Source organism: Sander vitreus, chromosome 4 (assembly GCF_031162955.1).
Source record: "Sander vitreus isolate 19-12246 chromosome 4, sanVit1, whole genome shotgun sequence".
NCBI lineage: Eukaryota > Metazoa > Chordata > Actinopteri > Perciformes > Percidae > Sander > Sander vitreus.
Window position 1 is genome coordinate 18,665,403 of NC_135858.1, and position 14,791 is coordinate 18,680,193.

The window sequence follows — 14,791 nt, forward strand, 5'->3', positions numbered from 1 at the left end:
CACAATGACCAATAAACCTAGGAGAAACAAACTCCGGGACAAGGCTCAGTGGCAGATTTTCATGTTCATCTCAGAGGAGCTCTGAGCCCGGCTGCTGCTTTTACAGGAAAATTACTTTGATTACTGTTTGTATTGATTGATTGTTTTGGGAAATGGACTTCCTCACGTTGTTGCTAAGTTAGAAGAGAAGACTGATACTACTCTAATGTCTGTACATGATTTAGAGGTGCTGGCAGACAGCCAAACCTGTGGATGTGGCGCACATCTTCAAACAATAATATGTTTGTCAGTGCTACAAGCTGACCACCTTTTGGTCTGGGTATTATACGTCTTTCATTATTAAGACAAAGAAGCCACATCTGAATATATTCACAATGCCACAAAATTTGTGTTTTCTATAAAAAGGCTCAAATGCCAGCACAGTTTTCAACGGTCTCCCAACAACCCAAATTAAATGTATGTTGCAATGCCGAAAATATAATATGAAATAGTGTGTGTGTGTGTGTGTGTGTGTGTGTGTGTGTGTGTGTGTGTGTGTGTGTGTGTGTGTGTATGTGTGTGAGTCTGTGGGGGCAGCTGTACAAGTGGGTGAGTTTTGCTGTCACGCACTGTGCTCTATGAGTCTGACTCATGCAAGAGATGGCAGAGTGAGGTGAGAGAACACAGCTCACAGCTCTTTTTCTCTCTCTTACACACACACACACACACACACACACACACACACACACACACACACACACACACACACATCACTCTACAGGACAACTGATTATTACTTTGTGTTCCTACTTTAAAGTATATATGGGGATCAATGTTGTAGGGGGTCTTGTACAGAGACAGCTGGATGAAGATGGTTGTATACATTTTCAGGTCTAAAAGACTAAAGAATGCATCCCACATTAATTTTAAAATCTATTATGTTGTGACCCAAAGTACACATGCTCTTTTGTTTCTATGACAATAATTCTTGCACTCTTTATTTTATAGTGCTGTGAAAAAAGCAAATTATGTAATGTTATGCAAGAAAAACAAACAACGAAGACCTGCTGCTGCTCATATCACAGAATTGAAATACCCAAAGGTTTAATTTACACCTCTTAGAAATCGTTGTTTGGAGCCTGGCAAGTAGCACATTAAAAGCAGCACTGAGGGGAAGAAACAAAAAGAAGCTTGACAGTGACTAATGTAGGATGAAGGTTTCAGTGCAAATGGTCCTTATCAAAATTCTTGGAACAATTGTTATTGTGTGATAATTCTGTACAGGAGTGATATCCATTTCATATTAAGGATCCACTGTTCTGTGCAGTCCCGGGTGCATGTGACCGACAAATTAAAAAATCATGTGTATGTGAATTAGGGCTGCACGATTAATTACATTCAAGATCCTACCTCTATGCGATGTCAAAGTTATGTGACAACAATTCTGCCATGTTTGCATTGTTAGGGAGATCCATTGCATCAAACCAAGCCCCCCCCCAATGTCTCCTTAAGCTGGGTTACTTCACCTGACCATCTGTGAGGGGGCAAGACATTGATGTAAATACATCTAATGTGTGAGAGACAGAAAAGTTAAATGTGGTGAAACAAAAAGCTTCCTAAGGAAGAACAAAACTGTGACAGAGTTGAGTTAACGCTGTGCTTGTACTGTAAGAACATTGTGCAGTCTGCTGTGTGGGACCGAAGTTATAGACAATGATGAATGTTCAAAGCACCTAGAGTACAAATGTGCTCATTCAACCTACTGCAAGTGATCAAGGTGAAAAACAATGGAACAAATATCATTCTCTTACTGAATTTATTTGTTCTGTATTGTATCTGTTTCACCATCTGAGCTTCAAACACTGTAATCTTAGCTGGTCTGACTGCCCTGTGGACACAAAACATAATAAGACATCTGTTTATAGCCTGTGTGTGTACACAGGACTGTACAGTATGTTCCAGCATGTGTGTTTGAGCGTGTTTAGACACAACTGCTTAGTGATAAGGGCAAAGTGCAATGGGGTCAGTAACTTCATGCTGTAATTTCAGATTGTTTAACCATTCAATCAATCTACCCATACTGTACATCCGTTAAATCTTTTTTTTTTGCAAACTCTTTTTTATTGGTCATTTTAGCAGATTGTATAGAGTTCAAGATTGTGATTGTACAAGTATGTTCAGCATTTCCTTATAGAAAACAAAGGACAAGGGGTATGTGTCTACCAGCACCTTGGCATAAATGCTTTGGGTAACCAGCAGGACAGTGGTTGCACACAAGGCACTTAAACATTAAGTTTGTACTTATACATAAGAAATACACACACAGAACCCCCCCACCCCACCCACAGAAAATAAAATAACAACATCATCTTCCTGGTAAAATTGCTTTCAAGGGCTACGGTTCAAAGTGAGGTTGAAAGTTGACTTATTTATATAGATACATAAAAGGAAAAAGAGAGATACAAAGGGTGACAGTCAGATTACCTGAGGCACAATATGAAACAGCAGCTTCTCTAAGTGATCAAAGAGGGGTTGCCATACTTCCACAATCCACGCAGTGTATGCTTAATCTTTTCGAGTTTACTAAAATGGAGGACATCTCTGACCCAAACCTCGCAGGATGGGGGGCAAGCTGAATTCCAACAAAGTAGTATGAGCCGTCTAGCTAATAGAGTTAAGAAAGCCACAAGGTCTGCTTTAATTTTAGGCAGGGCCACCGTGGGTGGCAGAGTCCCAAAGAGAGCTGTTATTGCTTGACCAATAGTTGTGTATAGACGGGCAGGACCAAAACATATGAATAAGCGAAGCGGGAGCTATTCTATACATCTGTTAATTCTCTCTTCCACCCATCCAATAGCACTCTGTCTTTTATTCATCTTTCCATTGATGTTATTCATATAACTGTCAAGTAAACAAAAAATTCAGTCATTTTTTACTTTTCTCTATGCGTCTGGGTTCATGTCTGTCCTTGTGCAGCTGTAACACCTGCATTTCCTCTCTGGGGATAAATAAAGGCTTATCTTATACGTATATTGATGTCAGTGGTATTGAATTGTTATTTTCCTTATAGACACTGTAATTAATAATAAAGAGCTGATGCTATCCAGTTGTTGTTACAACGGTCCCTCCAATTTTTGTCCAACTGTTGCTCACTTTCTCTTTTACACATGCCTGCACAGGCCCTATTGGAATTGCTCGTAATTATTAGGGCTCGAGCATCGACATCGTTGGTCGGCGAAGGCCCTATTGAAATTTAAATGTTTCTACTTTTTCTTCTATTATTAGTATTCTATGCGTTTGAGGGTATTTTTGAGGGGCTTGTTATATTTCTTCTGCCCTTTAAACACATTTTTGAGGGGTTAGACGTGCATGGAAACACGTGTAAATTTGCACATGCATCAGAACCAAAGTTGTAATATTTTATGGGTCCTGTGCTGGGTCGTAAAAAATGGCTGGGCAGCGCCCCCTTTCCATACAGTCCGTGTCACCTAGATGTATGAAATTTGGTAGGCATATGTATCAGGGCCAGACTTACAAAAAAGCCTATTCTAGCCATATCCTAAACCTAGTCTATATCCACAACGTTCCACTTCCGGGATTGCTCCGGTGCCGCTGGAAATTCTGCCGGATGTCACTCTTTCAGGCTGGATGTCTGTTACGTTCTGCTTTCTATGTGTTGGAATTTTAAACTCCGGTCGATTTATGAGGATTATGGTTAACCTTTTCTCAGATCTCTGCAGGGTAAATCTAGACAGATAGCTAGACTATCTGTCCAATCTAATCCTCCGCAGCGCTGTGGAGGAAGGTCTGACAAAGTGAGACTACCCTAAACCCAACAGGAAGTCCACCATTTTGAATTGAAGATGCATTTTAACCATTTGCAGACTTTAATTAACTCCTCCTACAGATTTAATGTGATTGACTTAAAAATTGGTCAGTATAATCTGAAGACCTTCCAAAGCTAAATTGCGCCCTCTAGTGGCAACAGAAGTTACAGTCGTTATACTTTGATATCATCCTCCTAGCAGGTTGACTGGATCTACCTCAAATGTGTGGAGGAAAGCCTTAAGACCTTGATGATGCTTCATTTTGAATTTTGTGAGTCTGTGGTAAAGGGCTTGGCTGTGGTGGCACGGTGCACTTCGATGTTATGCCATGAAAGAGGAAATTGTTGTAACTCGAATGTGCATTGTCCAATCTGCCCCACATTGTTCATACAGGATGACAGTCCAGGCCCGAAGATAGCTATACGTGTTTTGGGTTTAGGTGTGGTAAATTGGCTCTAAAGCACCCCCTATAGAATTTCAAAGAAGTAGCCCCTGCAGTGTGTTTCACCTAGATTTATGAAATTAGGTAATCATATGAATCATGTCCACATCTACAAAAAAGCTTCTTGGAGCCATATCCTAAACCCAACAGGAGGTCCGCCATTTTCAATTAACCATGAATTTTCTGGACGTTTTGGACCATTTGCAGGCGTTGTACTTTAACAAACTCCTCCTACAGATTTAACCCGATCAACTTCAAAATTGGTTAGTACAATCTAAAGACCTTGCCAAAGCTAAATTGCGAAGCTTTTGCACTTTCGTCCAACGGTGTGGGCGTGGCAAGGTGTCAAATTACCACAAAACGCAGCAAAACAGGTAGTGGTTTGTAACTCAAGTGTACGTTGTCCAATCTGCCCCCAATTTCTTATGCTTGATTAGAGACCAAGCCTGAGGACATCTACAAGTCAATAATGAGTTATAGTTATAGCGCCACCTACTGGCAACAGGAAGAAAGCCCTGACGAAAATCATTCGATTTAGCTGAAATTCACAAACGTGTTGTCTACACATGATATACAGCAACATATACGTATAAATAGTGTGTGTTCTCTAGTGCGACATAGTGGACAGAGGAAGTGGTGCACAATTTGAAATATGTAATTTCAAATGCTATGCACTCCATGGAGGGAATTAAGTCTAACTCTTGCGTGCAGTTTCCGATGGTCACAGAAATACACGGCCGCATCAACTCGGAGCCGCCTGCATTTAATGGGCCAAATTAATGTTACTTGATGTTTTATAAACCACTTATTAATACATAACTTAATTAATTAATAATTATTCTAAGCATTAGTTGCAATAGCCATCCAAATAATGTTTATAGAAGGTTTACAAAACAATTAACCATTGACAAAGTATTAACGATCTATCTAAAGTTATAAATTATTTTTTATATTACACTAAACAAAATGATAAAATAACAAATTATAACATTAGTAAATATTATAAATCATAATGCAATTGTTTGCTAACAGTAAAATAACTATAAACTAAAGTTTAATTAACTATCAATTTACCATTTATTAATGACGGTTATTATAAACTGTTACCAAGAGGGTAAGTACTTTACCCTTAAGCCACACAAACGCAGTGGATGCACACTCACACAAATCAGCAGCCTTCCCCTTCCAGCCAGCAGCCTTCCATTGGCATTCAGGGCTAAGAGGCTGAAAGGGAGAATGACAGTGGTCTATCTGCTGTCTCCCATCTGGGTGTCAGTCTCTGGTTTCGCCCAGGGGCTCAGATGAGCTCAGGACACAATAGGGACAGCTATTAAAATTCAAACTACCAGAGAGAGTCATGAAATAGTCATGACAGCAAGGGAAATCTACACACTATGAGCTCCTTATTGTCTGTCAGCTTGGAACTGCAGAGGAATACAATGTGTGGGGTACAGCAAGAGAAGTGCTGATGATTGTGTATGGATAATACCAATGGAATTAAAATATAAACTACTGTAAAAACTATAATAATGATTTGGCATTGTTCAATATAATTTTGTAAACATATATATATAAACGTATTATTGTACATCAACACAGTCTTCCAATAGGAGTTTTCAAACACTAACACTGTAGGGGAATTACAGTGGAGATTTGAAAGAGTATTGATCTCTGTTTGAACTTTGATTGAACTGCAATGTGACTAAGCCCATGAAACATCATCCAAAAAGTTCCATCTGCTGCACAAATGGATGCATCTCCTTCAATATTCCTGACATGAAACAGATGTACTTACACAGCATTCAACACAATTGATTTTTCCACATGCCACTAATGTAAGGCTAGTCATTTATTAGCAGGGTCATATTTCTGTACTGTAAATACATACTAAAATACTACCAATAGTAGTAGTAATAGTTTGAATGCATGCCTTTTACTTACAATGAAGTATTTTTATTTCATTAATATATCAGTATTTTTACTTAAGGGGAACACCACCTAAATTAAGAAGTACAATATGTTATTACCATGGCTGAGGAAAGTGCAGCTATTATTTGTGAACATTCTCTCTCAACTCTCCTAAAAGCCAGAAACCAAAGAAGTAAATCTCAAACTTGTGATGTCATCAAGTTTGGAGCTGCTCCATAGACAATGAACGGGGGACTGATTTTGTGGACCCACAGAATGTCTGTTTTCTTTTTTATACCCAAATGAGTTTTATTCTATTGTAGTGTTCTCAGTTTTGAAACAGAAAATGTACCCATGTAGACTCAATCACACTGTTCGTTTACAATAACTTTCGGGTAGGAAACTCCTGCATCCCGTATGTACAATTTAACAACTGGCTATAATCTCATCTCATTAATCCAAAATGCATGATTGATGCTTTCATATGTCAACACTTTCACTAAAGTTAGGTTGGAGACCTAATTTACAAAGAAACGTTTGTGTCACATACAATGGTACAGTACAATGTAGTGAAATTCAATCTCTGCATTAAACACGCCCTAAGCATAAGGAGCAGTGGACAGCCACATAGCAGCGCTAGGGGAGCAACTTGGGGTTCAGTGTCTTGCTCAGTGACACTTTGACATGTGGCTGGGAGAGCCTGGGATCGAAACACCAATCTTGTGGTTGAGGGCTGACCCGCTCTACCTTTGAGCCACAGCCACCCCATTTACTTGTTGGGCCACAGACTAAAGAGAATGACACCACCCAAACCAGCAGTCGGCGGTGAGATGTTGCTGTTTGTAACACTAGAATTGGTTAATCAAAGACGCTAGCAAAGCAACACAGTACAGAAACCGTCAGTAGGTTGAACCACCGTGTTTAACTATATCTTTAAACTTTAGAGTTATAAGTATGCTGATTTCACATATCTGCACACTTCAACTGCCATTTGTCTACCCAGAAGTGATTTTTGTGTTAGCGCAACGTCGTGGTGATTCGGTCTGTACTCGGAACATTCCCCTAGGTGCTCTCAGTGTCATCTATAACATCTTTCCCAATTGATTGTCTATGGAGCACTTCCAGACTTTATACTTGATGACATCACAAATTCAAGTTTTAGCTCTCTAGATTTTGGATTTGGTAGAGAGCAGTTTATGTTCACTTATATTTTTGGACTGTCTTAGACTATAGAAATAACATGTATGAATTTTGAAAATGGGTGTAGTTCCCCTTTAGGTAAAATATCTAAATACTTATTCCACCACTGAAGGTTTGATCATAGGTAATGTAAACAATTACCCAATGAAGATTATGTTACATCCAAAGCTGCTGCAGTGTATGTATTCACTGGATAACATTGCAATAGCTGACTAACACTGTAATGAGAGAAGGGGTAGATTAGTGAACTGTAGAAGCTGAAATGATGTGTTTGCACATTAGGAACTAGGCAATGTCTGAATATGGTGCTTTGATCCTGGGTAAGTGTGACTATCTCTGTGGCAGTATCCATATTTCACTAAACAGGCTTATGCCCATGGGCAAGGCATGGTATTTTAAAAGTTAAGAAAAGGCAAAATTCTAAGTCAGAGCAAGACAGTATCCATGTTCCTGGTTCTCTCTTCTGCAGCTGCTGGGATGTAATGGATCATGCTCTACAGCATGTGTAAACTCAACGTTGAAAGATAGCCGCTCTGTGCCCTTGAGAAAGGCAGGGCTGGATCTGGTCCAAGACTGTATCTGTTTGTGCCCTTAAGAGTGAAATGCTGTCTGTCTGTGTTGGCGGCCTTGGTACCACCCTTGTTCTGCCCCACAGCGGGAGAAAGAGTGCAGAGAGGTCAACTCAGGAAAAGAGCTTACGTCGAGAGAAACAAGCCGGTTATAGCCCGGGACTCTGCATATTCAGCTAAAAGCATCACCATGCCTGTCAACTTGCTATCCATACTCCTGGCTTCCAGCAGCCAGTTTCAGGACATGAAACTGAAAGGACATTTCAGAGGACAAAAGCTGAATGTAAATAGTCAGTTCTGGCACTGTATTTTGGAGCGATTAGCTTTATCTAAGGGCAGACCTTTCAGGCAGGAACTAAAGTAATGATATGTGGTCTGGTGGCCTGATGGTAGAATTATTACAATAATCTGTAAACACATTGGTAATGTAAAGTAATGTGCGTAAATGTAAAGTGACATCTACATTAATGTTCATATGAACTGAAAACCTAAAATTCAAGTACAGCTTAAAGATTCGTACCACAGTTGAAATATTATCATTTCATGTTGGAGGTATGCTTATTTTAAAAAACATTACATAAGGAAAGTTGACTGAGTACATATATGTGTTGTTTATTCAACACTGGATTGCTTTACAGTCATATACGAAGACGACAACCACATCTATCTTTTACATTTTCTGTCATGCCTATGTCAATGCCAATCTGTACACTAGTAGCATACACAGGCGGATATACTGTATACTGTTGTGAGTCAGCCCCAGGCTCCATGGTATGACTACAATAGAGTCTGGTTTTGGCATCCGTCCTCTTAATTCAGTCAGGCATCTCTCGGGACAGCTGACTTCACTGCAGACCATGTCCAGCATTTGCTTGTGTGTGTGTGTGTGTGTGTGTGTGTGTGTGTGTGTGTGTGTGTGTGTGTGTGTGTGTGTGTGTGTGTGTGTGTGTGTGTGTGTGCCTGCGTGCGTGTTGTCTACATATCTGCCAATCTGACATGCTGTGATTTAATAGAAGAAAGTTTTCACAGCCTCAATAATACAACTACTATACAGTATCACACATAAGCACATTCAAATATTGCTCCTTGCTTTGTTTAGACCAATTTCTTCAAAAACATGAGAGAAACATAAAGAAATACACATAATGAGCTGTACAAAATATTAGGGATATCTTCCTGATACAACTGCAACCTTTTTTTTTTGCAAACTTCATCAAACTCCTTCTCTAGCTCATCTGATTCTCCTTATATTGTAACTGCTAGATTTGTAATTAGGGAAATCAACATGATATACTGTACTGTTTTTTTAGTTGATATGCACCACTCCTGAGGTACAGTTTTCAGATCATTTGTACATTCAAGGCACATTTCTTAAACAAAAATGAGGCTTGCTCTAGACTAGGGATGCATTTCAGTAGACATATAATGGATATCAATTTTGTTTTAGTCCAAAACCTTGTTTAATCCCTGTCTGGGAAACCAGCCCACAGTGTATTTCTCTAGAGACAGCAATCAAACCCTGATATAAAAGCCTAAGCATTTTAGAAGTGATTATGCTTCAAAACACGTCCCAGCGGCAATGTTCACATGCCATTATTATTCTTTACCTACACCTGCTCATCTAACAACTTTATTAATGGTTAATACTTTTTATTTTTAACATAAACAAAATATCCTTTTGGGTTGCAAGGTTGGAGAATATTTCACGGCTTCCTTATTAATATAAATACCTCATATCTGCAGTTCTAATTGTGAGCAAGTTGTTGATTTAGAGCGGAGGGCTTTTCAGTTTACAGTATTAAGCTTTCAGATTCAAATGTTAGTACATGTGAAAAAAGTGGGGGAGATTCCCTGCCCTCACCACTTGTCCCTTGGTGCTTGTGTGCCTACATTTGTCCACATGTATTTACGCATTGCTCTAGTCATTGTCATATGGTATTTATTATCAGTTTGCTATAATTTTATCATTGCTTTTGTGTAACATTTCAGCACTTACTACCCAGGTTTGCTTATGATTACATTATTAGATCAAGCAATGGTTTACTTTAAAGCAAACACATAACCACCATTAAGTTTCAGTTAGAATTATGAAGTTGCAGGTTTGAACAGTTAATTTTTTGTTTCGGCATAATCATAGTGATAGTGGTGCTGTCCAGGGCTGTCCAGAGCCCTATAAAGGCAGTGGCATTTTTTGCTGCACAAGAGAGAGGAAAGAGCCGTGCTGCCATAAACACGTGTGTTGTTTTATTTGGTTGAGTAGTTTTTGTTATTTTGTCCAAGTGTTTCTTTTGAAAGTTTCAAGTTTTTTTCCCTCACTATATACATATACATGTTTGGCACACTGTAAATACATCTGCACTGCTTGGAATTTAAGAAGTCTGCCTTCCTCAAGGTTATTTTACATTTGTGTGTACATCCTGGCAATGTAAAATGTATTTTTTTTTCATCTGACTAGTGCTTGTTACTGATCTAGAGGCATCAATAAAATGTTTATTAACCATTAATAAAATACGGCTTTCTTAAAGATATACCAAAGACATGTATTAGCTGAACCACCCCAAGACTTCAGAAGATTTCTTTCCTCGATAAATCTGCTTAATATTACACTTAGAGTGCTAATGCAGAGTGATTGACTGCACTGCCTCAAGGTCACTGATACTACAGTACACTGCAGCAGCAGATCACCTGTGTGAGTAGTGGTGTTTATGTGTGTGTGTGTGTGTGTGTGTGTGTGTGTGTGTGTGTGTGTGTGTGTGTGTGTGTGTGTGTGTGTGTGTGTGTGTGTGTCTGCCCACGATGTGATTTTGCTCCCTCGGAGAGCAAAATGGCTGTATATCATTTATAATCGGTCCTCTGAGAGCCAGCTCCCTCTCTTTATCACTGCCTCCTATTTCATTTTCTCTCGTTTTCTACCTCTTCTATCTGTTTTACAGTGTCACTAGGAGAGGGGAGGGCAGAGAGGAGAGAAGGAGAGAGGGAGGCGCAGTTGCAGAGCAGGAAAAATTGTCCTTATTAAAAGATCCCTTGTGGGACAGAGATTAAATAGACTTCAGAGGGGGACATGCTCGTGGTGCTGTGACTGTAAGACGCAATAAGTATGATCATCAGGGATGGAGGGAGAGAGGAAAAGAAAGGGAGCAAGGAGGAGAGGTTGAATGAGGGACAAACAAATTAGATGAATGAAGAAGAGGAGGAGAAGGAACAACAGGGTTAAGATTAGAAAAGAAGAATGTGCAGAAATATAGCAGCACACAGACTGAAATATGGACTTTATTTCAAGGGAGAGATAAAAAAGATTAGAAGGGAAAACCAGACCCATGGGTGGGTGGGAATGAAGAAAAATGAGATAGAAAGTAGATGAAATGGGAGAACGGGAGAGGTGTTTCAACCAAACTCTGCAGTCACAGAGTGGATAGAGGGAGACAGAGAGGCCAGAAAGAAGGAGAAGGTAAAGGTAAAGGTCTCGTCATGGGAGCAGTACAGAACATAGCGTGTGAGATATGTGGGAGGAATAAGAAGAGTGATAGTAGCACAGCATTGTCTTGATATCACAGAGGAAAAGTACAATACTATGTATGATACTAAAATGGACAACTGTATTTGCCAGAGTAGGTAACTGCAGTATACAAAAAGAAAGATAAGTAGAAAACTGTTCACTAATTGTTATATACATTTTTATACATCTTTATACACCATCATTATTGTATCCTTCTGAGATTTTCTGCCAAACACACAAATAGTTGCAGATCAAAAGACTACACTATGTGAGACACTACAACATGGCATCATGACTTTGGGTAAACATACATGCCACTTTCCTAAAGCCAAATGGCGTGTTATCTGTACGCATTTTGAGCTATCCACGTGTATGTCTACGCTGTATACAGCGGATATAAACATACATTGTGTGTTATCACGAGAACGTGCCGTGCTATCGCACAATTGCTATTTTACACAACGTCACGTGTGTAAAAAAAAAAGTTGGGTTTAGGGAAACAACATTGGGAAAGGCTTTAGTAACACAAAAAAACGACAAAAACACGACGGTGACTAACGTCACACGCTTAGGAAAACAATAAATGGTTGGGTATAGGAAAAGAATATTGGGGAAGGCTTTATTAAAAAAAACTAAAAAACGATTGATAAACGCCACATGCAGGACGCAATCCCAGCTCTCCCGGGTGAAAGTCCTATGTTTTACCCATCCGCCACCCCAACCAACCTCCGTCCTTTCATACTACTCGCTACGGCAATAATTAACATGCAATGTAGGCCAATAGAGGCCAAACGGCATTGATAAACACGCTAAACGATTATGCGTCTTGATAACACGCAATGGCAAATGGCATACGAATTGGCATGTCATACATACGCCACTTAGTGAGATCAGTCTGGACACTATAATGTGTGTGTGTGTGTGTGTGTGTGTGTGTGTGTGTGTGTGTGTGCGTGCGTGCGTGGTATCGAATCACATTTGGACAAGTCAAGCGTTCACCCGCAGCGAGAGGACCGTTGACACAAAAACCATCAACAACCACCTCCCATGAGAAATACCGGCACCGTGTATGATGTATCATCTGGCCACCATCTACCACTTTCATTACTGCCACAAACAGCAAAGCAGGAGCATTCCCCCTCAGGGATCTGCTATAAACATAACTTTCTTCAATCAATTGATGGTCACCTGCATTTCTGCAAGCCATTGTTTCCCACTTGTCTAAACCTACTGTGCTCTGCATTACCCAAGGTGAATAATTTGTTAATAGTGTCTCCATTTCAACAAAGAAAAATGAATTAATACCAATCAAAAATCAATTCTCCATTCCGGTAATATATTTTTTAATAGTTTAGGACGTATAGAAATGGTGTGCTACTTTTCCAGCACTATTGCATTCTTACTAACTCAATAAAAGAAGTGATAGTAGAAGAGAGAGATGATGAAGGTTATAGATGTAGAGCAGGTCTATTTAGGCTACACTGTACACCGGCCCACTGGGATACCAGCAACCGACCAGCACACCGAAATAGAAATGAGAGCAGAGGAGGGAGAGAATGGAGAAGAAGTAAGGTGTGGTGAGATAGAGGAATGGGAGGTAGATGAAGAGAGAGAGAGAGAGAGAGAGAGAGAGAGAGAGAGAGAGAGAGAGAGATCGGTAGGTGGAAGGGTCGATGAGGAGAAGGACTGGAAGGGACAAGAAGGAGAGGAAGGGAGGAAGTAAGATGATTCAAATGAGAAGATAGAGTTGCAAAGTGGGAGGAAATATTTTTATCATAAGATAGCACTTCATTCCATCACCTTAGTGTGTAAAGTCATACTGATGGAGGGCTCTGCAGACAGCGAACTGGAAGTTATAAATAAAGGTGACTATGAATGACAGTTATGAAGCCGACCTTTTAGAGATGCTGGTAGGTGTTCTGCTTTGGACGATAATGCTATTAGGCGTACTGTATACATACATCAAATTTAGCGCAAGCTTGTAGTGATGCATGTTTAAAAACATTCACTGCTTCATTTCCAATTTTGGTTTTTTTACCCAAATTTTCAGTCATATCTGCTTGAAAAGCTTAGCACAGGTTTCCACACGTAACTACATTTACTCCTCCTTTCCCACACAGTTTCATCAAACATCAAAGACCATCGATGCCCTAAGCACCTCTTCATCCTCCTGACCCTCGAGGAATGGCTCTGCCCTGAGCACTCGCTCACAATTCCCTGCTCCCTACCCAGGAGGACCCACCAATGTGCTGTAGCTCTCAACAGTCTACAGTTCAAAGTAATAGTTACACTGTGAGCACCTAGCAACTGTCTGTTCTCCCATCTCAAGAGAAGCAGAGTGCTTCTTGAAAACCAAGCTGTAGCCTGACATCCCATCTGGCCCCTGAATGACTCATGCCATTCGACCGCTGACTGCCTGAGGGAAACACTAGCTTCTTCACCCCACAGTCACCTACAAGACATCACATAGGTAACTACATCCCAGGTGCCGTTATACAGTACAAGGAAGCAGGCTACTGAGAAAATTGAAGGTTAAATAACAGTGAATCCAGACATGTTTTAGAATCAGACATGCCACTCACTCATCATTTCATTATCCACATCATTGTTTATTACGGTATCTTATGCAATTTTGATTTGAAAAAAAGGAATTTTACTTCCTGGGGATGGTTATGTTTTAACCTCAATTCATGTATTACATTCCTCCACTATGGGTTTAGAAAACTGTTCATCCATTGGAGTCACAATACCTGAATAAATATGTTAAAGGAAGCTTCTTTTAGTTCCTGAAACGTTTAGATTACTAATGCCCAAAATACAGTATGTTTCCCCAAACTATGGCTATCATGTGTATGATGTGTTTTGTGTGTGGGAGCTATTGTAGTGGTTCTCAATCTTTCATGTATTCTCCAACTATTTTGCTTAGAAATGCAGTGAAAGCCGGATTCTCTCACGTTCTGTCATATTTAACTTATATTTCTTATTAAATACATTAAAAAAACTCTCTAAATTTTACAGTTTCATGTACTGTAGCAACAATGTAGCAGGAGCCTGGTGTCTGCTGCATCTAAATGCACGTGGTCGAGAGTGCAACCTCTTAACTGGTTGCATGTCTATACTTACAGAGCCATTGTTGCAGTGGGCTATAGCCATTCATGAACTGTTAGTAACATGTGAAAGGGCTTGTATGGGCTAAAGTAAATGGGCTAATAGGTCAACTGTACTCAGGGCCTTTTAGCATCGAACGCAGTCCCCTGGGACACATACATATTACACACACCGACACATGATGACAGCAAGCAATACAGAATACCTTCAAGGATAATTACCACAATCATATTTTGGAGGTAACATATGTTCTGTTGAGCAA